We start from the raw sequence: 23275 nt of genomic DNA on the forward strand, positions 1-23275 counted from the left end.
AGTTAAATTTCCGAAGAGAAACCAGCTGAAAAATAAATTTGCACAAAACTTCCTAAATTCCAACAAAAACGACGATTTTGAGCTGAAAAGATACTTGGCGCGTTTAGTTAGCGTTAGTTTAGATAACTTTTTCACAAATGTTCTAACAAATTACAATGGAAATAATTGGCAATGCCTGCAAAAACAGCCACGTAAGCCAACCGCAATTTTGAAAAATTGTCAAAAATTGCATAATGACGAGTGAAAATTTAAACTTTGCCCACTAACAAAAACAAACTTACTCCAATCAGAGTATCAAAAAGTCTTCAAAATTTCCTGTTGGCGGCAAAAAATCAAAACTTTTGCAAATTGCAAGTTAGATTTTTGCCTACAAAATTGATGCAAGGGCACTCACGTGTTTAGTTTCTGAATAAATAAATATTAAACTCAGGCCTGCAAAAAGAACCTAGAACATTTTCAAAAAATGGCTGAGGACGATCGAAAATCGAAACTTTCTCCACTTGGAGAAAAAACTTTGTTCAACAAATTCCATATAAAACTGATTTTTTCTCATCGCAAGTGCAAAAATATAAACGCCGGCCTGCAAAAACCACCAGAAAAACTAGATGCGATTTTGAAAAATCCTTAAAACTGGTCTGATGATGACTTAAAATCGAAAGTTTTGCCACGTATAAAACAGACATCGCGCTTCAAAATACAAGCAAAAGTGAATCTCTTACTGAGTAAGTTCGTAAACAAATAAATAAACTTCAGCCTACGAAAACAACCTGGCAAAACGAACGCAGCTTGAAAATTTTACAGTCGAAAATTTTGAAAAATTTGTAATAGTTGTCTGTTGATGATGGCTTAAAATCGAAACTTTTGCCACGAATAAAACAGATTTTGCGCTTGAAAATACCGGCAAAAGCGACTTTCTCGCTTCATTAGGGACTTCCTGAATAAACAAATATCAAACTGCGGCCTGTAAAAACAACCACGAAAACCAAGCAAATCTTTGAAAAATTCTCGAAAATTCTCTGGTGATGACTAAAATTCGAAACTCTTACCACGTATAAAACAGACTTTGTGCTTGAAAACACATGCAAAAGCGGCTTTCTCACTTGATTAATTTTTGAATAAAAAAATGCCAAACCCCGGCCGGCAAGCAAAAATTTGCAAACCAAACCTAACTCTGAAAAAATGATGACAACCCAAAATCAAAACTTTGTTCAACTACAACAGGAACGTGACAAGAACAAATACAAAATGTATCCAAAACTAACTTGTTCACGTTGCAAGTCAATTTACAAATAAATGATAAACTCCGACTTGCAAAAATCATCACAATTTCCAAATATCGTCCAAAATTGCCTGATGATGCCGCCCTAACAAATCCATCTAAAACCGCCTGTTTTACTGCTTAAGTTGCATTGTAAAGTACGCAATTAAAAGTGGTTCCGAGCCCTCCAGGCAGAACACTAATCGGAAAACTCAACCAGACACTACCAACTCCTCATGAGTTTTGACCTAAAGACCGATCATTTCTGCACCAGAAATAGTCAGTCATTTTTGCAAAAGAAATGGAATTTTATGATAAAGTGCCAGATTTGGACAAAGACTCAAAAATTGGTCTTGTGTGGGCACTTACATGAAGATCCACAGGATGATTAAAGCGACTAAAACCACTGTTCCAGCTTGATTGATTGATATATTCCCATTAAACCCATTGGCGCTTATTCTATGACCTAAACATTCCCTCTTCTTGTGTTTGGAAGCTAATTGTGCTTGATGTAATAGTGCAGCTTCAAGGAGTGCCTGCGCTTGCAGGTGTAACTGCACATGTGGCACTGGTAACACTTGCCGCACTCCTGGGACAAGTGGCTTTTCATTGTGCTCTTATTCCGGTACATTTTCTGGCAGTTCGGACACTGGACAGCCGTTTTAACTGCAAGATAATTTCATCATTCACACGTGGTCTATTTACATTCAGGGTTCTAAACGTCTAAGAAACAGTAGCGGGAAATGGATGATTAAAAGGCAATTTTGTGCTGACCGACCAAGTGCTTTTTCAAGTCGTACTTCCGATAGGCCACGTAGGGACAGACGTGGCATCTGCAGGACGGCTGCTTGCCGCATCGGGTCTTCAAGTGGGATAAAAGGGAATATTTGGTTTTGTAGTTGCGGCCGCAATTCGGACAAATCACTGAAAAATTACCGTAATTAGCCAGTAAGCAACTATAGAAGTTTGAGGGAGGGTTTGGCTGGAAGTTCGTGCAATGATCCCAAAAAGCGCAACCCCCATTTAATTACTCCGTTCAAACCCGGTCAGTTAAATTCTATTTAATTGACACTGGAAGGAGCAGTTTTGCTGATGCTTCTTCATGTTGGACTTCTGATGGAAATGTCGAAGACATCGCGCGCATTTGAACTGGGGCGCTTTTCCGCACTCGTATTTCAAGTGGCTGGTCATGTTTCCCTTGTGCTTGTACTTTCTTCCGCATTTCGGGCATGTGAAGCGGTTTTCTAAAAAGCAGCCAGTTTCAGCACAAGGATATGAAAGTACTTAGTCTTATTATATATAAAAAAAGGTTTCATTGATATTCCGCCAAGATTGATGATTTTATTCGAATAACAGAAGTTAATTGATCTTCTTGCAAAGTTCTTGTTGAGTGTCCGATGTGACCATGTGCCCATGCCGCCTGATACAATGCTTTTTCCAGTTACCTTTCAGCTTGAACTTCATGGGACAAAACTGGCAACCAAATTGAGGCTCGATTCCACATTCGTACTTTTGATGGGACCTGAGAGTGATTTGGTGCAGGTACCGTTTGGAGCACGATGGACAGGCGAACCGTTTAGTGGCTGCAATTGTTCAGTGTCAGTTCCTCGGATATTTTCAATAATACCTACTGTATTGTGTTGTTTTGGCTAGATTTTAGCCCAAAATCAGATAAGTTGGAAAGCCGAACGAAAAAGCGAACTGAATACAAGTGCGGTTCCAAAGGAATCGATTTCTGCGCAAAAAATATTTTTCGAAACCTATAAAAGCCGTAGTTTTTCAGATAAAAAAGTATATATTGCTTCATGTTGAAGTTGTGCTGAGCCCCCCGACAGCTAGAAGCAAAATAATGTCTGAAAAAATTCCCCGATGACGACTGAAAGGCGAAACTTTGTGCATTTATAGAAGTAACTTTGCTCTACAGAATGCATTCAAAATCCACTTTGACTGCGGAAATGAATCCGAACCGAAAAGGCAAAAATCACTTAGAAAACAGACTTTGCGCAATAAAATGCATTCAAAAGCAACCATCTCACTTCGTCAGTTCCTGCATAATTAAGTGCCAAACTTTGAATTGCAAAAACACCCTCGTAAAAAAAAGCAATTTTGAAAAACTGTCTGATGATAACGATAAAACGAAAGTTTTTCACTTAGGGAAGCAAATTTCTCCTACAAGATGCGGCCGAAGTCGACTTTCTCGGATCGTATCCGATGGAGGAAATAATTTCTAAAATTCTGCCTGCAAAAAACATTACGAAATCAAAAAATCAGACGAAATTTTGATTTTTTTTTTTTTAAATCAATAGTTTTTCTTCTCATAAAGGACTTATTTTGTTGTTTGGTTTACAAAAATTGGACTTACAAAACAGGTTTAAAAGCAACTCTCCGGTTTTGTAAGTCCAATTTTTGTAAACCAAACAACAAAATAAGTCCTTTATGAGCGGAAAAACTTTTGATTTTCAAAAAAAAATCAAAATTTCGTCTGATTTTTAGATTTCGTGATGTTTTTTGCAGGCAGAATTTTAGAAATTATTTCCTCCATCGGATACGATCCGAGAAACTCGACTTCGGCCGCATCTTGTAGGAGAAATTCGCTTCCCTAAGTGAAAAACTTTCGTTTTATCGTTATCATCAGACAGTTTTTCAAAATTGCTTTTTTTTATGTGATTGATAGTTCTTAAATAAATAAATCTCAAAGTCCGGCCTGCAAAGGCCACATAAAAAACCAAACAAAAAAAAATTTTGAACAATTGTCCAAAATTGACTGAAGACGACCGAAAGTCGAAACTTTGTCCACTTACAAAAGGGACTTTGCCCTATCAAATGCATGCAAAATTGACGTTTTCGGCTTTGCAAGTAGGAGAGGAAATGTATGTGAAACTCCGGTCTACACAAAGCACCATTAAAACCATGCGCAATTTTGAAAAATTGTGAGAAATTGCCTGATGATGACTGAAAAAAGAAGTTTTATCCGCTAATAGAAGAAACCCTCCTCAAAGAAAATAGCTTTTTTACATTGCAAGGTACTAAGGAACAAAATACAAAGCTCGGCAAAAATTGCCAAAAAAAATGGGATTTTGAAAATTTTCGAACATTACTTGGAGATATCTAAAAATCGATAAATTGTCCACTTATAAGTTTGAGCAAAAATGAGTTTTTTTACTTTTGCGAGTTCCAGAGGAAATAAATAAATGCGCAACTCAGGCCTGCAAAAGCAACTTCGAAAACCAAACGCAATTCCGAAAAACTGTCAAAACATGACTGAGGACGAGAGACACAAAACCGAAACTTTGTACACTTACAGAAGTTATTTTGCTTCACAAAATGCATATAAATTTGATTTTTTCAGTTTGCACAGGAAATAAGTGCAAAACTGCGGCCTGCAAAATTCACCACAAAATCCAGGTGCAATTTTACGAAAATTGTGCGGCGGTATTTGAAAATCGACCCGAAATAGAAAAACTTTTTCGACCTGAAAAAGAGACTGCTTTAAAAATGTTAAATGGACTTTTCTGCTTTACAGGATTGCACAGAAAATTAATGTGAAACTCCCGCCTGCAAAAACAACCTCGTAAACCAAGGGCAATTTTGAAAAATTGTCGAAAACGACCTGAAAACGCTCGGGAATCGCAACTCTGCTCACTTACAGGCAGGACTTTCCTCTACAAAAATCATTTAAAATTAGCTTGTTGACTGACTCGGAAATTACAGAGAAACTAAATGATAAACAACGTATTGAAAAATTTCTGAAAATTGTCTGATGACTTAAAATCGTAACTTTTGCCCCTCATATAACAGATGTTGCCGGACAAAACGCATGCAAAAGCCACCCCTTGACATACAAACACGTTCCAGTAAATCAAAGGCAACTTTGAAAATTTGTGTGAAGACGACGGAAATTCTTTTTAGGAATCCTCTAGAAAATGTATCCAAAACGGACTTTTGCACTTTGCAATAAAAGTTGTGCCGAGCCCGTCGTAGGCTGTTCTTCATTTAATTATTCGCTCTATAAATAGAGTTTATTTCACAGACACATACACATTTGATCAGCTGAAATTTCAATAAGATTGACTGATCTCTTTGTAACAAAAATTAACAAAATATTCATAATAGTCGGGGTGATTGAGCCGCACGTGACCAATCAGCGTATACTTCTGCTTGCACGCATAGAGGCAATAAGGACACTTAAAGGCGGGTTCTTGGTTGCACTCGTACTTTAAATGCCTGTTCAACGTCGTCTTGTACTTGTAGGCTTTCCGGCATTGCGGACAGTGGAAGAGCTGGATAAAACCCTTGATATCTACAATAAAACAGTTGTTAAATCAGCCCAAGGTGTGGCGGGATAAATATTTTGTTGGACTAGTAAAACTCTGAATAATTCAAGCGCTTGTACAACTCGCATGGTTTTGAACGAAACATGGAGGGCAGTAGCTCTTGGAGCATCCAGAGCACTGGAATCTGGTTTTACGGCATCTTGCTTGCGCATAAGGTCGGCCGTGGTATTGGCTGAGTCGCCTGTAGCATGTGCTACACCTTCTATGGACTCCACGCCCCAAATCCTGCAGCACATGGATAACACCTTAAAAATAATCAAGCAGTTACAGAATTGTAAACAACATGCGACTGAGTGCAATATTTACAGATTCGACTGCGTAACCCAACTCTACAAGTGTCTTAAAATGGTACCGGCTAAAACTTTGAGGGCCGGAACAGCATGTTATGTTTCATTCGCAGGTGCGTATCCAGTTCCTGCTTGTAGTAGTAGCGATGCTCGCAGATGTGGCACACCATGGTCTTTTCTTTGCCACATTCCACCCTTTGGTGGCGCCTCAGGTTGTTCTTCATCGTGTAACTTTTGCTGCAGACGCCGCATTGGAACCTTGTCGCTTCTGGAATAGCGTCCATATTAATGATCACATCAAACTAACATGACCAGCTATTTGAGCACTAAAAAATCCACGTGGTGCTTCCCCTAGGTCCTCCTAAGGACACTCTGCTTCATGTGAATCCTCCAAGGGAGTGAATTGCTGAGAGAAAAATACCCTCAAGGATCTCTAAATGAAGTAACGACTCCTCAATGATCAAAGCTTTAATCAGAATAATCCCACGCCCAATAAACTATATATATATATAATAAATCCAACAGATTTCATTCGTCCTTAATAACAATCGCCTCCATCGCTGCCGGCTTGTCCACATCGTCATCCTCATCATCATCATCCTCCTCATCATCTGGCACAACATCCTTGTGCTGTTCCTCAAACCTCTTCACCACGTTATCGTAGTCAGCCTTGTGACTGTGCCGCATATGAATGGAAACGTTCCTCCTAAAGTGGCTTATGTAGGAGCAACCCTCCTTGCCACACCTGAAATTGAGCCCCATCAAGCCTGATTTCTCCCGCTTAGATTCGTTACCTGAACTGTGGCTCTTTGCCGCATTCGTACGTATGATGGTCCTGAAGCGACGCCTTGTAAGAGAAGATTTTATGGCATTTGGAGCAAGGAAACACCAAGTGGGAGGGCACTTTGCGAATTTTATTCCCCAACTTTTGCAGCAAATCTCCCACCATCGGCAAATGCATTACTTTCACATGCCTAAAATTGGTTGCTGATGATTTAACATGTTTGTGGATTATATACACGGTGATTCAAATTGGAGTCTGAAGGTGTTTTTTGAGGGAATTTGTCACACAAATTGAGGGTTTTTAGCTGGTTTGACAACACTTTCGCACCAAACAGCTGAATTTTTCAAAATAAATATTTTCAACATTTTCTGAAATAGATAGGTTTGAAGGGCAAAGTCCCTTCTATAATTGGGGAAGTTTCAATTTTCAGTCATTATCAGGCAATTTTTTACGATTTTTCAAGTTGCGTTTGGTTTTCTGGATTATTTCAGCATACCCGGAATTTCCGGTTTATTTGTTCACGAACTAACAAAGTCAAAACGTTGCTTTTTAATGGATTTTATACAGCAGTCTATTCTACAAACGGAAGACCTTCGGTTTTTTTTTTATTTTCCAGAATTTTAAAAAATCGCATCTGGTATTCAAGCGGGTTTTTGCAGGCCGGATTTGGACATTTATTTGCACAGTGACAAAGTGAATTCTATAAGTAGACAAAGTTTCGATTTTCAGTCATCTTCATTCAGTCAGGTCATTTTTAGGAATTTTTGAAAATCACAAATTTTTTTTTTGCAGGTCGGAGTTTCACATTTATTTTCTCTGTAACTTTCGAAGTGAAAATACTTATTTTACACGCATTTTCGAGACCAAGATCCATTCAACGAGTGGACAAAGTTTCGATTTTCAGCCACTTCCAGGCCATTTTCAAGAAGTTTGAAAATCCCGCTGCCTGCTTTCGTGATGATTTTTGCGCGCCGGGTTTTAACTTTTATTGCCGCTGTAACTTGTAAATGCGAAAAATCTCTTTTTATGCATTATTTAGAGCAAACTTCAATCTATATGTAGACAAAGTTTCGATTTTCAGTCTTTTTCAGGATTTTTCAAACTTGCGATTGGTTTACGAAGTCTAGGCTTTCGTAGGCCGAAGTTAAAAATTTATTTTCTCGGTACCATACGAAATAAAAATATCTACTTTAAATGCGTTTTTAAGACAAAATTCCTTCAAGAACTGCGCAAAGTTTCCATTTTCAGTCATAATCGGTCAATTTTTGACGATTTTTTCCACATCGCTCTTGGTTCTGGAGTTTGCTTTTGAAATCATACGTCTGGTATTTATTGCTTCTGTACCCGGCGAAGCAAAAAAATAAATTTCAAGCACATTTTCTAGAACCAAATCCCTTCTATAATTGAAGAAAGTTTCGATTTGCAGTCACCCTCAGACAATGTGACAATTTTTCAAAATTGCGTTCGGTTTGTTGAAATTCCAGTAGCACCTCCAGAGAAACGTCCAATTGGCAATCACCCTGTATCTTCCCCTTGGGTGGACCTACCTGGTTAGGGTGGACTTCAAGTCCGTAGAATACGCACAATTGCTGGCTGGACACTTAAATTCGGTCATCTCGAACGTACATTGGTACTTCTGGTGATAAAGCAAACGCTTCTTGTAGGTGTAAAATTTCCCGCAGTTCGAGCAGCGATAACGCACTAAAACATTGCACTGGTTAATAAATGAGTGCTAGAAGGGGGGCAGAGTTTGAGGACTGGGGCCACAACCAATCAGCAAACACGAACTAAAAGGAATTTATTAACAAAGCAGCAAATGTATGTACATCGGTGCTAAATGTCCAACTTGTGCACCATGCGACAATGTTGTGTCATCCGGCTGTTGAATTTCGCCTTGTAGAGGCAGTTCTCCATTGGGCAGATAATGGAGGGTTCTTTGCCACACTCGTACACCAAATGTCGCTTCATTGTGTGATAATTCCTGTAGGATTTTCCGCATTGTTGGCACTCAAAGTCGCCCAGTGGAGACTGGCGGTACCCACTAATCTTCGGCGGTTTGCGGCTACAGTAGTACTTCATGTGACGTGTCAGTGTGGCATAATACTGGAACCCTCTAGAGCACTTTGAGCATGTAAACGTACCTAAAATGGGTGACTTTCAGTACTATAAGCGTCTACTTTGCACCAACGGTTTGCCCACGATTCTCCTCAACATCCGGCAGCCTGAAACGACTGCATGTTATAGGGACAATTTATTTCAACTGTTAATACTCTTCGAACAAAATAAATAATATAAATCAATAAACAATATGCAGAATAAAGCGATAACAACAACTACACTAAATATGCATTGGATACCCATCAAAACCCTTGAACAGTATAAAAGTAACTAAAATAATTAACAGATTTGATAAAACTATGTCTTACACTCCTAACAAAACATTCGATAAGAACAGTGTGCGTGATTGCACTGCCGCATTCCGGGATGTATACAGGGTGTTTCATTTGGGGTGGCCATAGTTCGGAAAGTAGTGCGGTAGGATGTTTGAGGATGAAACAGGAGAATCCAGGAATTTATTTTTGAGATCCTTTGAGAGTTAGTTAGTGAGATTATGGAACTTCCAACTAATTTCCAGAGTTGCCCTTTGGCCACTTTGGTCCCAACAAATTCATCCTCAAACGTCCAGGACCAGTACTTTCCCAGCAGCCGGTAGCCACCCTCAGTGAAACACCCGCTGTTTATACGCCAAGCAATGATGAATTTTGGAAAATTTTGCAACGTCCACAACCCCGAAAACTGACGCCTCAACTACCCAGTTTCCAGATGTCCATTGATTTTGAGTGGTGTTTATTGGATTTTGGCATCGCTTTCAATAAAGGTGATCCCGAAATTGGGAGCGTCCTCCAGATCGGCATACTCGCTGTAGGCAGCAAAGCCCAAAAGGGCGCAGCGCAGCTTCTGGTGCCTTTGGAGGTTCTTCTTCTCGTAGTAGGTTTTGCCGCAGATGCACCGCTCGCTACCTAAGCCCTTCGGGCGCCTAATTGGGACTGAAAAAGAAAAGAAAACACCGTGGAAAGCCGACAACAGTCTTTGAGGAGGTCTTTGCGATAGTTACCCTCAACCAACCCAGGAAGCGTTGCACTGTCACCAAAAGCCACGCGAGTTATTTACAAGAGTTTTGCGGGTTGAACGCGACAAGGGAACTCCTCTATTTTGAACAAACAGAGTTTGTGCACTTCACTGGAGCTATAAAAGTGGGAGGGTTTAACAATGGAGACTTGCGAAATCAATAATATTTATTCAATTTTTTAAAATTTGGTTAATTAGCGTCGTTTTGATTGAAGAAAGCGCCCCAATTCTCCCGGTGGCCATTGCTGATATGTAACTTCAGGTATTCCGGCTTTTTTCCCACATAAGTGCAGTTTGGCAGTGGGCACTTGAATCGGTTCTCCTTGACGAACTTCAAACATCCCTTACTGTCACGGAAATGCGTTAAAATTGACTCTTCCTGTACGGCGCGTTTCGGCTTTGCTTTGCCCTTGTTCCCTAAAAAACGAACTGGTAAAGAAAAGTCACATTTCCTAACTCCCGACGAAGCTGATGAAGGACACAGGCACCTTTTTGCATGAAACTTTACCCCTTGTAGGCTCAGGAGGTTCTTGCTCCTGTAAACCTTCAGACCTTCACAAATCGACGCTCAACATCGAATGCAAAGGAAATAGAGACGATACTCTTTTTCACCATGGGGGAGCATGGCGCTCGGCATGTCTAGTAAGATGGACTTTTTGGTACGCTTTGTAACTGCAGTCGGGGAAATTGCACACAAACTGCTTTTCTTTACCGCAATCGTACCGCATGTGCCTCTGCAGTGCGGTTTTCGATCTGTAGCATTTGTCACAGCCAACACACTTATGCAACACTAAAAAAAACACGTTTGAGGCCTTTTTGGCAGCAGAGTTGAGTGGGCAGCAAACGAAAATAATAATCCCCCCTCTTTAATACTGCATATATTGGAATAAATATAAATATATAAAAAAATAAATCTATGTACTCTATAACAAATGATAGTTGTAATATATATAAAAATTAACGTAAAGCTTCCTTCCATATACTGGTCAAGCGTTGCCAGACGATTAACGTTTGAATAAATAAGCTAACAGCCCATATTTCTAAAATAAATACATTAACCTGCCCACCGAGTAATAATTCAATAACATATTGCGATATAAACGACCAAACCCAACGAAAAATAAATTAATTTTATCAATTCCAGTTATGTGGCTCAGATTCGTTCAGCTATTTCCTTTTGTACTACGCGATTTCAGTCGAAAAGTCAGCTTCAGAGCTTATTGCTCCCAAAGCCTCAACATCTACAGGGTGTCCGAATATAAAACTGACAAATTGGTGATTGTCAAATCGGAAAACCAGTCCTCAAACCTCTCTCTAACCACTCGAGAGCTTATAAGGAGTAGTTCAGTGTCATTTGTTCAAATGAACGAGATGAGTCTGTGCTCAATTCTGTTCTGAAGTCGGCTGTGGAGTTTTCGCTTCAACATGAGTCCCCGAGTTTGAAACTCGCTTCAAGAGAATACAAATCATCACTACAAACCAACAAGTTGATTTCTGTAAATCGGCGAAGATATGAGGTCTCATCTGAATGCATGTGGCGTTGAAATACAAAAAAACTGTTTGCAAACTTGTTTTTTGGTAAACTGAGAACAACTGCATTTTTTGCATTTGCCACCCTGCAGCAACTTTACCTGGGGCACTAGTTTTTTTGTAAAAACAGAGATGCACTCGCGGCAATCAGAATATATCCGGTTCCGAAGTTGGTCCAAATGGTTCTCAGTGCAACTTTAAGGATATTTAAGGATGCAACTGAGGAAAAAAGTGCGCAGAATGCCGTTTACAAATTCTACAGCACGAAAGAACCGTGCGAAGCAGCGCAGAAATATGTGACTGTCACTGAACGAGACTCTCTTTGCAAAAGTTAGATGGATTAACGAAACTGCTGAATCTGCTCCTGTTGGAGGACGAATTTTGCCTGTCCTGCAGCCAGTTTCGCTTGTCCTCAATCCGGACACCCTGCCCAACACGAAAACTATGTGAAATTCGGTTTTGGAGAGTCTTGCAGAAACTGTCAAGTAATGAGTGAACACCGGGTAAAACCTAAACGCTACTACTATTAAAAAATCAACATAAATCCATAAAATCCTGCCCCTGGTCCTCTCCACTCGTCAACTATTTAGCCTCTTTACTGTAGGTATTGTTCAGCACGTCAGCTTTGTGCTCCTTGTGCTTGGCCATCACGTGCATGATGAAATGGATCTTCTGCTTGCCCTTATACGGACAGTAGGAGCACTTGAATTGAGGCTCTTTGCCACACTCCCACCTCATGTGGTTGTAGAGGGAACTTTTGCGCTTGTAAGCGCGCCCGCAGGTCTTGCAGGCGAACAGATTCTGCGATCCCATCATGGCTTTGAGCTGCTCGAGCGAGAAAATTCCTAAAACACATTTTCGACGCCGATCAGCTGGTGATTGTCGACGCAAAGCGGGGAAATTATAAGAGATACTAACCCCAAAGTAACCTCGAAAGTCTCATAGTATTAGTAGGATAGTGAGGGAAAATTAGGCTTACCTCCGGAAACTATGTACAAAGAACAACAAAGAAACCCCCCGAGCTGATGGTAAACAGCAATTTTATTCAACTAAACATCCTCAAGTACTAGCGCAAATTTAGGATTTTTCTGGCTAAACGCTGTTTCTTTTTGTGGGTCAGCGTCAGTCGGTGGCGCATCAGAACATGTTCGTGCTTGCAGGAGAAATCGCAGGGGGTGCAGAAGTACATGCGCGTTTTTCCGCAATCGTGCTTCAAATGCGTGTAGACTGACGTCTTGTGCTTGTACGACCGAAAGCAGCTGGGACACACATACTCCCCAATGTTGTTTTGGAAAATTTTACTAATCAAATCTAAAAAAATGCAAATTTTCAATCCCAAATCCCTCGCCTTGTACACGTAACGACATGCGAAGGACCAAGCTTACAGGTGACAAGGCAACACTGATCACTAGACACTGTATTACAGGTTCAGGGAGTTTTTACATCTGGAAATCTCCTTGCAGTTGAATTTTACGTGTCTGTTGAGGGCGGACTTCCGCATGAACATCCTGCGGCAATGCGGGCAAGAAATCTGCGGGATTCGGTTGCATTCGTACTTCTGGTGCTCGCGCAAGTGCTTTTTGTTCTTGTACCGTCGCTCACACTCTAGACACGAGTATGGACAATCTAAAAATTCAACCAGTAAAACCAAAGACAATATTCTGAAGCAGTTCTGAAGAGGACGAGGAAAACTTTACCTAGTTTCAATGCATGAAAATTGGTGAAAACCACAACAATTAGTTGAGTTTTTCAAGAGCTTCTGCAGTAAACCTGCCAGATGAACATCCAGACAGGTGCAGGCAAGGAATTTTACAACAACGTTAAGGATTCAATCAAAGTTTCAAGCCAGTGGAAAACTGCAGCTGCGAACGTTCAAAACTTTTACTAGTTCTATTTCTGTGGTATATTGAAACTATCTTAACACCAGGACACTCAATCCAGATAAATCACAAATGTGCCCTGCTGCTGTTCAGATGAACAATCAGGGATTTTTTCTGCGCAAACCGCCGACTGCAGATGGAGCATTGGTACTTTGGTTCCACGCCACATTCGTTTCGTAGATGGTTCTTCACTGATCCTGGGTGTTTGTAGCTGCGGCCGCACCTGGGGCATCTGTGCGGGCCTACAACAAAAAATCCTGCTCTGAGTTGCAAAGCCGCAGGACGAAAGCAAGCAGGCTTCACACACAAAAACAGCAGCGATTTAAACCACCAGCAATGTTTGGAATGATTTTTTAATTAAGGGAAATGTTTCAGAAGTATTTCTGATGTTTCCTGCACATGTGCGTCTTCAGGTGGACCTTCTGCTTGCCTGCATAAGGACACAAGCAGCAGTTATACTTGGGCAGAACGCCGCATTCGTCTTTTAGGTGCTTGTTCAAGCTGGTTTTAAACTTGTATTTCTTTCCGCAGTTCCTGCAGATGAACCCTACAATAATAACAAAAACTAGTAGAAAATTACAACAAAAAAGGATTTCAGTCGTTAGTAACAAGCATATCAAGGTCAAATGAAAGGCTGGTTCACTCAAGGCTATGTCGAGTGATCTGATGCCTTTTAAGGTTGCCCTTTCGTAGCGACGCAAACCCGCAAAGGTCGCACTTAAACTGCGGTTCCACGCCGCATTCCATCCGAAGGTGGCTGTTCAAGTGGTGTCGATGTTTGTACTTTTTACCGCAGTTGTTCGGACAGAACAGGAAATTTTGCGCGTCTGGAACAAACAGCCCACGGTTGGTAAAGCAAGTGCAGACATTGTTGTAAAGTCGAAGCGCAAAATCTGCATACTTTTTCGGTTGGGAATTTAGAACAATTTTGATGAGGAGAATAGGAGCATTGAGGTATTCTGTTAACTGGCGAAGCAGGAATTTGGGTGGAACTAACTTGTTTCTTATAGTGAAACCTGCTCAGGTTTATTTCTTTACTCAATTTATACTTAAGCATAGAAGTGTCTTCAAGCTTTTAGCTCACGTCCAATTGACTTACCAATATTGAGTCTTAGAACGTCTATAATAAGAATGTTTCAACAGTTGAAAACAAACGATGGATTTATTTTAAAAAATCGACAATAACATGAATGAAAAATAATATAAATCATTTGATTTATAACTTAAATCATTTGATTTATAACTAAATAAAACAACTTGTCACTTTTTCGCAAAGATTAACAAAACTAAACACAAAATAACACATTTTTAAATACTGCTTGAGCAACATGAGGAGACATGATGAGGTTTGCTTCTTTATAGCAAACAAAACTTGTAAAAAATAGCTCTGTTTCAATTTTTCTCAAAATTCGGCCTAAAGCGCAAAAGAAAGACAATCTAGGGGTGAAACATAGAGCAAAGTCGGCTCTTTTCTTTTCCCTACCAAACGATTTTCCATTATCAGCGGTTAAGGCATAATTAATTTTTGAAATACGACGGGTAAATTTAATTGCAAACGTCATTGCAAGTCTCAATTGGAGTAATTATCCACATTCGGGAGAAAAAAACGGGCAGAAAATTTATTCGTAAAAGTTAATGCAAAACTTACTTTGGATAATTCTCAAAAACCAGCCCGTACCTCTAGAAAAATTGAACTCTGGGTAAACATCCAGTAAGGTTTGCTCTATTTAATGTGATGTCACAAAGCACACTGATGTCACAAAGCACAGAGTGAAGTGTGCTCGATTTATTGGCTTAAAGAACGCTTTTTAATCTCAATTGTTTTGGTCGTAGATTTTTTTTAAACGACGGGTTAGCAGCAAAAGCCAAATCAAGTCTCAGTTTGAGGAACTCTCAAGATTCATCTAAAACATCCAAGGAAACCAAACTTATAGAAAGTATAGAGTGGGGTTTGCTCTATTTATTGGCGTCAAATGTGTTCTTTAATCTCAACAGGTTTTGACAAAAATGTTTTTTTTTAAACGGCGTGTAAATTTAGTCACATAAGTCAATGCAAGTCTCATTTTCAGAAACTCTCAAAATTCATGGCACACATCCAAGGAAACGAAACTTGGAGAAAGCATTAAAGTTTCTTCTATTTATCGACGTAAAAGGCGCTCTTTAATCTACACTAGTTTGGTCAAAAATGTTCTTTTAAATACGACGATACAAGTGGGTTTAGTCACAAAAGTCTCACATTGAGTAATTGTCAAAATTCAGCCCAAACCTACAGAAAAATCAAATTTGGAGAGAACATAGAGTAAAGTTTTCTCTATGAAATCACGCAGCAATCGCTCCCCAATCTCAACCGATTTTTAAAAAATGGGGGGGGGGGTAAATTTAGTAGCTGAAATCGTTGCAAGTCTTGCTTTGTGAAATTCACAAAATTCACTCCAAATCACCAAGAAAATAAACTTTGAGGAAACATAGAGTGTAGTTTGCTTTATTTATTGCAAAGCGCCCTTCGATCTCCTATTGTTTGCTCGTAAAAAAATTTAGCAAGAGAAGAAAAGAAGAAACATTGAGACAAATGTGAGTGGGCGGCGAGTTTTCGAAACTCATCAAAATTACTCAAACTTTAAAAAAATTCTCCAAATTCTTTTCATAGAATCACATGCTCCCCAGAGCTAAACAAAAACCCTCAAAAACAATCTAAACACTCAAAAACAGACCAAAAGAAAAGAAAACCTTCACTGCCACTTTGTGCTTAAACAGCAGCAGAAACTTTTGTAAATTAAACAACAGCTTTATAGAGGGTGCGTCTTTGCGGACGCAAAACACACCCTTTGGAGTTTAAATGCTTGTTCACGTGATGCTTGAAGGCGAAAGCCTTCCCACACCGAGAGCAACTGTACGCCTTCAAGTAGCCACATTCCATGTTCACGTGCCTGCGCCAATGCCTTTGCTGTTTGTACGATTTGCTGCAGGTACTGCACCCATATCGGCCATCAGCAGTGCGAATTGGCGCTAAAAACAGCCAAGCATGATTAAAAACGAAGAACCACATTAACGCATTAATGTGGCAATTGTTTCCAATGAAACGTACCATTTATTTAAAAAAAAATGTTTATTCAACTGTGTTTCAGGATCAAATGCTTTAGAAGATTACAGTGCAGCTTGGCTTTGTACGAGCAAAATAGACAGTGAAACTGATGTTCCTTTTGGCACTCGTACTTTGGATGGCGTCTAAGCGAAACCAGATCCTCAACGGATTTCAAAAAACGGTGGGTTAATTTAGTCGAACAAATCATTGCAAGTCTCACTTTGAGGAATTCACTCCAAACCTCGAAGGAGATAAACTTCGAGGAAACATTGAGTGCAGTTTGCTCTATTTATTGTCGCAAAGCGCCCTTCAATTTCGTATTGTTTGCTCGCACTATAATTTTACCCAGAGAAGAAAAACATTCAGACAAATGTGGGTGGTGAGTTTTCGAAACTCATCAAAATTCTTCAAACTTAAAAAAACTTCTCCAAATTCTTTTCATAGAATCACATGGTCTCCAGACCTAAAGAAAAACAATCCAAACACTCAAAAACACCCCAAACGAAAAGGAAACCTTCACTACCACTTGGTGCTTAAACAGCAGCAAAAACTTTTGGAAGTTAAACAACTGTTTTATAGAGGGTGCGTCTTTGCGGAAGCAAAACACACCCTTTGGAGTTGAAATGCTTGTTCACGTGATGCTTGAAGGCGAAAGCCTTCCCACACCGAGAGCAACTGTACGCCTTCAAGTAGCCACATTCCATATTCACGTGCCTGCGCCAATGACTTTGCTGTTTGTACGATTTGCTGCACGCTCGGCACCCAAATCGGCCATCAGCAGTGCGAATTGGCCCTAAAAACAACCAAGTACCATTAAAAACGAAGAACCACATTAAAGCATTAATGTGGCAATTGTTTCCAATGAAAAGCGCCATTTATTCAAAAAAATTGTTTATTCAACTGTGTTTCAGGGTCAAATGCTTTAGAAGATTACAGTGCAGCTTGGCTTTGTACGAGCAAAATAGACAGTGAAACTGAGGTTCCTTTTGGCATTCATACTTTAGATGGCGCCTGAGCGAAACCAGATTCTTGTAACGGCGCCAGCAGTTTTCACAACGAAACTGAGCTGAAAATATACATATTTACTTATCGTAAGGATAAATTATTGTTTAACATTGTTTAACAGAACAGATGGTTTAGTGGAATGGAAGTCTGTGCCGATGTTTCATATGTGACACTATGTGGGTTTTTTGGTACGCCCTGTAGTTGCAAAAAGTGCAGCTAAAGAGCGGTTCTTTCTGGCACTCCCAATTGGTGTGGCGCCACAGCGACGACTTGAGCTTGTAGCTTTTGGTGCACTGTGGGCACTTGAACCATTTTTGTTCTAAAACGCAACAAACACTCATTAGCGTACTAAGCGACTAAAACCTATGTGGTACATAAAATTCAGCCGCTAAGAGTCTTCAGTTGAGTGTAACTCCGGAATAGCAAAACGAAGCAAATGGGAACAGGAAAAAGCGCATTTCCCAGCACTTTAAACTCTAAAACAAACTATCATCTATCCATCATTCATTGCTAATTGCTTGCAAATGCCAAAACTTTAAATTTTATCCAGGGATGGTGCCGCCAAAAGTGGCTTTTTAACAAAAACTGTGGTCGCAAATTGCGCACACAAAAATAGGCTTCATTCCGCATTTGTAATTAAGATGCTGGCATTTAGCTGAACGAGTGTTGAATAGTTTGCTTCATCTGTGGCACTTCAGACTGTTAACTGAAAATTAACAGTGAAAGGTGGACCATACTGAATTCCCTTTGTCTTACCAGACAAACCAGAGAATCCTGCTTCCTCGTCCCTACAACAACGTTACTTGAACGCTTGCAAACAACACAACTGTTCTAATTCGCCAGACAATAAATAAAAAAACTGAAAATAAAATTTTCACTGGTTTGCAATTTTGAAAGAACATTTAATCGCCAAAACCATGGCAAATCTGACTTTGAGAAATTCTCAAAAATCAGTACAGATCTCCACAAAAATTTTACTTTGAGGAAATATAGAACAACGCTTCCTCTATACATTGCCGTGAGAAGCTCTCTTCAACCTCAATTAGTTTGCCCACAAGAAATTTTTAAATAACGGCGTGCACATTTAGTCGCAAAATACAATAAGCACCGCAAATTTGATTTTGAGAAGTTCTCAAAATTCAGCTCAAATCTCCAGAAAAATGAAACTTTGAGGAAACATAGAATAAGGCTTGCTCTATACATTGGCGTAAGAAGCGCTTTTTAATCTCAACCGGTTTAGTCATAAATAAGTTTTAAAAACGGCGTGCACATTTAGTCCCAAAAAAACATCGCAAATCTGATTTTGACTAATTCTCAAAATTCAGCCCAAATCGCCAAAAAAAATAAACTTTGAGGAAACATAGAATAAAGCTTGTTCTATAGATTGCCGTGAAAAACGCCCGTGTGTGAACAGACCGGCGTGCACATTTAGTCGCAAAAAACCATCGCAAATCTGACATTGAGAAATTCTGAAAATTCAGCCCAAATCTTCAGAAAAATTTAACTTTGAAGAAACATAGAATAAAACTTGGTCTTGAATCTCAACTGGTTTGCTCAAAAGGAATTTAAAAAAAAACGGCGTGCACATTTACTCGCGAAAAACATCAGAAATCTGACTTTGACTAATTCTCAAAATTGAGCCGAAATCTTACAAAAAAATAATTTTTGAGAAATACAAAGAGTAAAGCTTCCGCTGCCGTCAAAAGCGCCGTTAAATCTCAACTGGTTTGGTAAGGAAAAACTGTTGAACAACGGCGGGTCAATTTAGTAAGTTTTGAATTTTAGTCTCACTTTGAGTATTTCTCAAAATACCCTCCAAATATCCAGGAAAATAAACCTTGTGGAAGCATGGGGTAAATTTTGCTCGTTTTAAGGCCCTCAAACGCTATCGTCAATTTCAACTGGTTTAGTCAAAAAAACAAATATTGAGTCGCTGCAAGTCACCCTTCGGATTGAGTAATTCTCAAACCAAAGTTCGCATGGCTTTCGAACCCTGATCCCCACACCATCCGGTCAGATTTTAGCAAATCTTCAACTGCAACAACATACATACTACAAATTGGTCTTAAATTCCTCATTTAATCATAAATTTTATCGAGATCTGGAAAGCAACTGATCAAACTGACCAAAGTCATCAAATATTAGTCGATCACTTGGAACATTTGATGTTTTCTGAGATTCACGTTCGGATGTTTGCTCATGAAATGGCCCAGAACCGTGCACTTTTGCTTCGCCCTGTAGGAGCAAATCGAGCATTGAAACTTCGGGGTTTGTTGGCATTCGTACTTTTGATGCCTCCGGAGTGACCTTTTCGCTTTGTAACAGCGGCAGCATTGAGCGCACGTCCACTCCAAACCTACAAGACATTGAATGACCACAAGAGTACAATTGGAGTCGCGTCTACTAAAGCTACAGCTGCTACACCCCCTAATGTTTCACTCCCTCAGGTACGTTTGCAGATCGATGATGCCCATCGGGGACTGGTTGGGGTGGCGGATGTTCATGTGCATCTTGATGTGGCACTTTTGGTACGCTGTCGTAAAGCAAACGGGGCATTGAAAGGACGGCACTTTTCGGCACTCGTACTTCACATGCCGATCCAGCGAGCGTTTCACTTTGTACCGTTTGCCGCATTTGGCGCACCCAAACCTGCCTGGAAATGATGGCAGGTAAGATTCTTGCATACGATGAGAGGAAACATTGGGATTGGATGATACCCAAGTGTCTATATTATCAACTAGTCGGCTTAAAAGCTACAGCAAGCAAATGTGAAGGGAAGAGATGTTCACTTGTCGAAGTGCATCTTCCTGGTATGGCGCTCCAAGCTAGATTTATATCTGGTTCTGTGCGTACAAAAGTTGCATTTGTACTGTGGATCTTTTGCGCACTCGTAGTTCAAATGGCGCATGACCGACTTCTTGTGGTAGTACTTTCGGCCGCAAATCGGGCAAAGGTAGCAGATTCGCGCTGAAAATGTTCAAAATCAATGGCTGCTCAACAACACCCCGAAACGACGAGTGAACATGAAAACAACAGCATTTTTCAATCAGTTTAGTAACAAAAATACATTTCTATCGCAGTTCCGCCTTGATAGCTTCACGCCAGAATACGTCGGGTATGCTCCCATGGCAATTTCCATAATGCCGTTTCAGGTTCGTCTTCAGGTTGCTCTTGTATGTGCACTTGGGGAACGTGCAGAAAAACTTCGGCCCTCCGCAGTAGTATTTCTTGTGCATGTAAAACGACTGATATTTAAAGTAACATTTGGAGCATGCATCACATTCGTATTTTGTATCTGAAAACAAACATAATTAAATTAGGGAACTACCAAGCTCAGTGTGCTGTTATGACTAAATAAGACAAATTGAACAGGTAAAATGGTGACAAAAGGTAATTTTAAGTGAAAAGTGGGTTTATTTGAAGCAGCTACTAAAAGAGAACCTGCATTTAAACCCAAGGGGTGAACACAGTCTTAGTATTTTAAATCGCTTTCAAGTCAAGCGCCTGAACCAAAGTGAAAGCTATTTTTACTCGGCTGGAAAAAATAGAGATCTTGGGCGATTTTTGTGAAAATCTCAGCATCTTTAGATGCAAGTGTCTTCTAGATATAAGAACAGTAAGCTGGAAAAGGCTCAGGATTCCGGACGATTTTTTTGAAACTCTCAGCATTTTTAAACTCAAGTCTCCTCTAAAAATAGAAAAAGTTTCAAACGTCTGCTTGTTTTAGTGTGGCAGCTGATGATTTTTTAAGGGGACACGCATTTAACTGCAAACATCCATTTTGAGATCCACATTTGCTAAGCTGGTAAAACTCAGGATTCCAGCCGATTTTTTCTGAAACCTTAGCATGTTAAACTTCAGTGCCTTCTAAAGTGGCTAAAGTTTCAAACGTTTACTCTTATTAGCTTGGACACTGATAATTTTCAACGGAGAAAGTGCAATTAACGAAAAACATTAATTTTAAGAATTTAAAAAATTCCAAATATTTGATTGACTTGAGAGCCGTACTTCCTGACTCAAAAACGCCTTTCCATGTCAATTCATTGGAGCAAAATTAATTTTTGAAAACGTCGGATGAAGTTAGTAGAATTTTCTAGAAAACATAGACTTTGAGGAAACATAGAGCGAATTTTCCTCTATAGACCACCCTGCAGACAACACCCTAATTTTAACCGGTTTACCCGTAAACAATTGTTGAACAACAGGGGATAACTTTAGTCGCAAAAAGCAACGCAAGTCTCATCCTCGCAAAATTCAGCCTAAACTTCCAGAAAAATCAAACTTTAAGGCAACATAGAATAAAGCTTGTTCTATAGATTGCTGCAAAAACTGCTCTTGGCTTGCTCATAATGGGTTTTTGTAGATCAACAGATAAATTTGTTCGCAAAAAACATCTCATATCATACTTTGACAAATTCTCAACAATAAGCCCTAATCTCTAGAAAATTCATACTTTGAGGACATTGAATAAAGCTTGCTCTATACATTGCCGTCAAAAACGCTCTTCAATCTCAACTGGTTTGCTCCTAATGAATTTTTAAATAACGCACATTTAGTTGCAAAAAACATCGCAAATATGACTTACAGGCAGGAAAATTTTGCCGCAAAAGTCGTGCAAATCTCACTTTGAGTAATTTTCAAAGTTCAGGTCAAAGTTACTGGTGAAATAAACTTTGAGGAAACACAGAATAAAGCTTGTGATCTCAACTGGTTTGATCGTAAAAAACTGTTGAATAACGACGGATAAACTTAGTCGGAAAAGTCATTGCAAGTCTCACTTTGAGAATTTCTCAAAAATCCAAAGAAACCAAGCTTTGAGGAAAAATTGAGTGAATTTTGATCTATGTCTTGGCTAGATAAGCGCCCTTCAATCTCAACTGGTTTGGTCATAAAAAAAAATTTCAAAGCCGGTAAATTTACTACCTCAAAGGGCTCTTTTAAGCTGTGAACCCTGATCAAAAGCTTCCTCCTCTACTCCAAAACAAGCGCACTTTGAAATGAACGTGTATATTTGGTGAATCCCAATAAAAACCAATTGAAAAAAAATAACAAAAAAATAAACAAAATAACAATAAATGGTTTTGACTAGTGCCGGTTACATGTTGCTGATCTCTACCCCCTAGTAAGTAAGTAAATGAATTGAATTAGTTCTTAAACCGCTGGATGGACGTTTGCCAGCTTAAATCCACTACAGTCTTTCTTCGCATTGTCCATCAGCCCGTGGACTAAAGCCATATGCCGCTTGGTGTTCTCCTTGCGGTTGCTTCTGTAGCTGCAGAACTGAAACCCGCACGAAAACCGCTTGGACTTGCCACAGTCCACTTTGATGTGCTTCTGCAACGACTGGAACTTCACATACGGCTTGTAGCAAGTTGGGCAGGAAAAGTTCCCTACAAATCAGCAGGCTTCAGTTTGAAGCACAACGAAACACACAAGAGCCAAATAACAAAATACCTATCGGTGTCATTGGTTTGGGACTGTTGCAAACAGAACAAACACACTGCCGGGGTTCTCAGTTCTCTATGCTTTTATTTGCTAATCACAATGGTTCTAACGGTGCCAATCTTCATTCGTGTGGATGGCGACTTTGTGCCGCTTGACGTTCTGCTTTTGAGTAAATTGCGCATCGCAAATGTCGCAATGAAAATACAACTTTTCCACGCAAATCCTCATGTGTCTGGCCAAAGATTGCGGGTACCTGTAAGAGCGGCCGCAATCGCACTTGTAGTCCGACGGATCTAAAAGAACCCGGTGTCATTCAAAGCTTCCAATAAGGAAAGCTGCAGAAGTTAAGCAAAACATGGGAATCGCAGCCTATTCTGGTGCCCATACCTGCAGAGTTCCTGGACAATGTGCTTCAAAAAGGGATTTCGATATTTCTAAAGCGGCGGTGGTCAATAATAAAGTATTACAGTTGCTTAGTGGTTGAGTGGATCTACAATGGCCCAGTAGGGAGTCCGAGAAAGTAACTCTCTGATGCCCTGCC

At 39.8% G+C, this 23275-nt stretch overlaps 1 protein-coding gene across 2 annotated transcripts in view; it reads right to left on the reverse strand.

Moving 5' to 3' along the window:
• LOC109541705 (longitudinals lacking protein, isoforms J/P/Q/S/Z) overlaps positions 1-23275 on the reverse strand; it is a 167603-nt gene that overhangs the window by 53855 nt on the left and 90473 nt on the right. The window lies entirely within an intron of this gene.

This window comes from Dendroctonus ponderosae, unplaced genomic scaffold, assembly GCF_020466585.1.
Source record: "Dendroctonus ponderosae isolate FM_Combo_2020 unplaced genomic scaffold, Dpon_F_20191213v2 Dpon_F_20191213_9, whole genome shotgun sequence".
NCBI classification, from domain to species: Eukaryota; Metazoa; Arthropoda; class Insecta; order Coleoptera; family Curculionidae; genus Dendroctonus; species Dendroctonus ponderosae.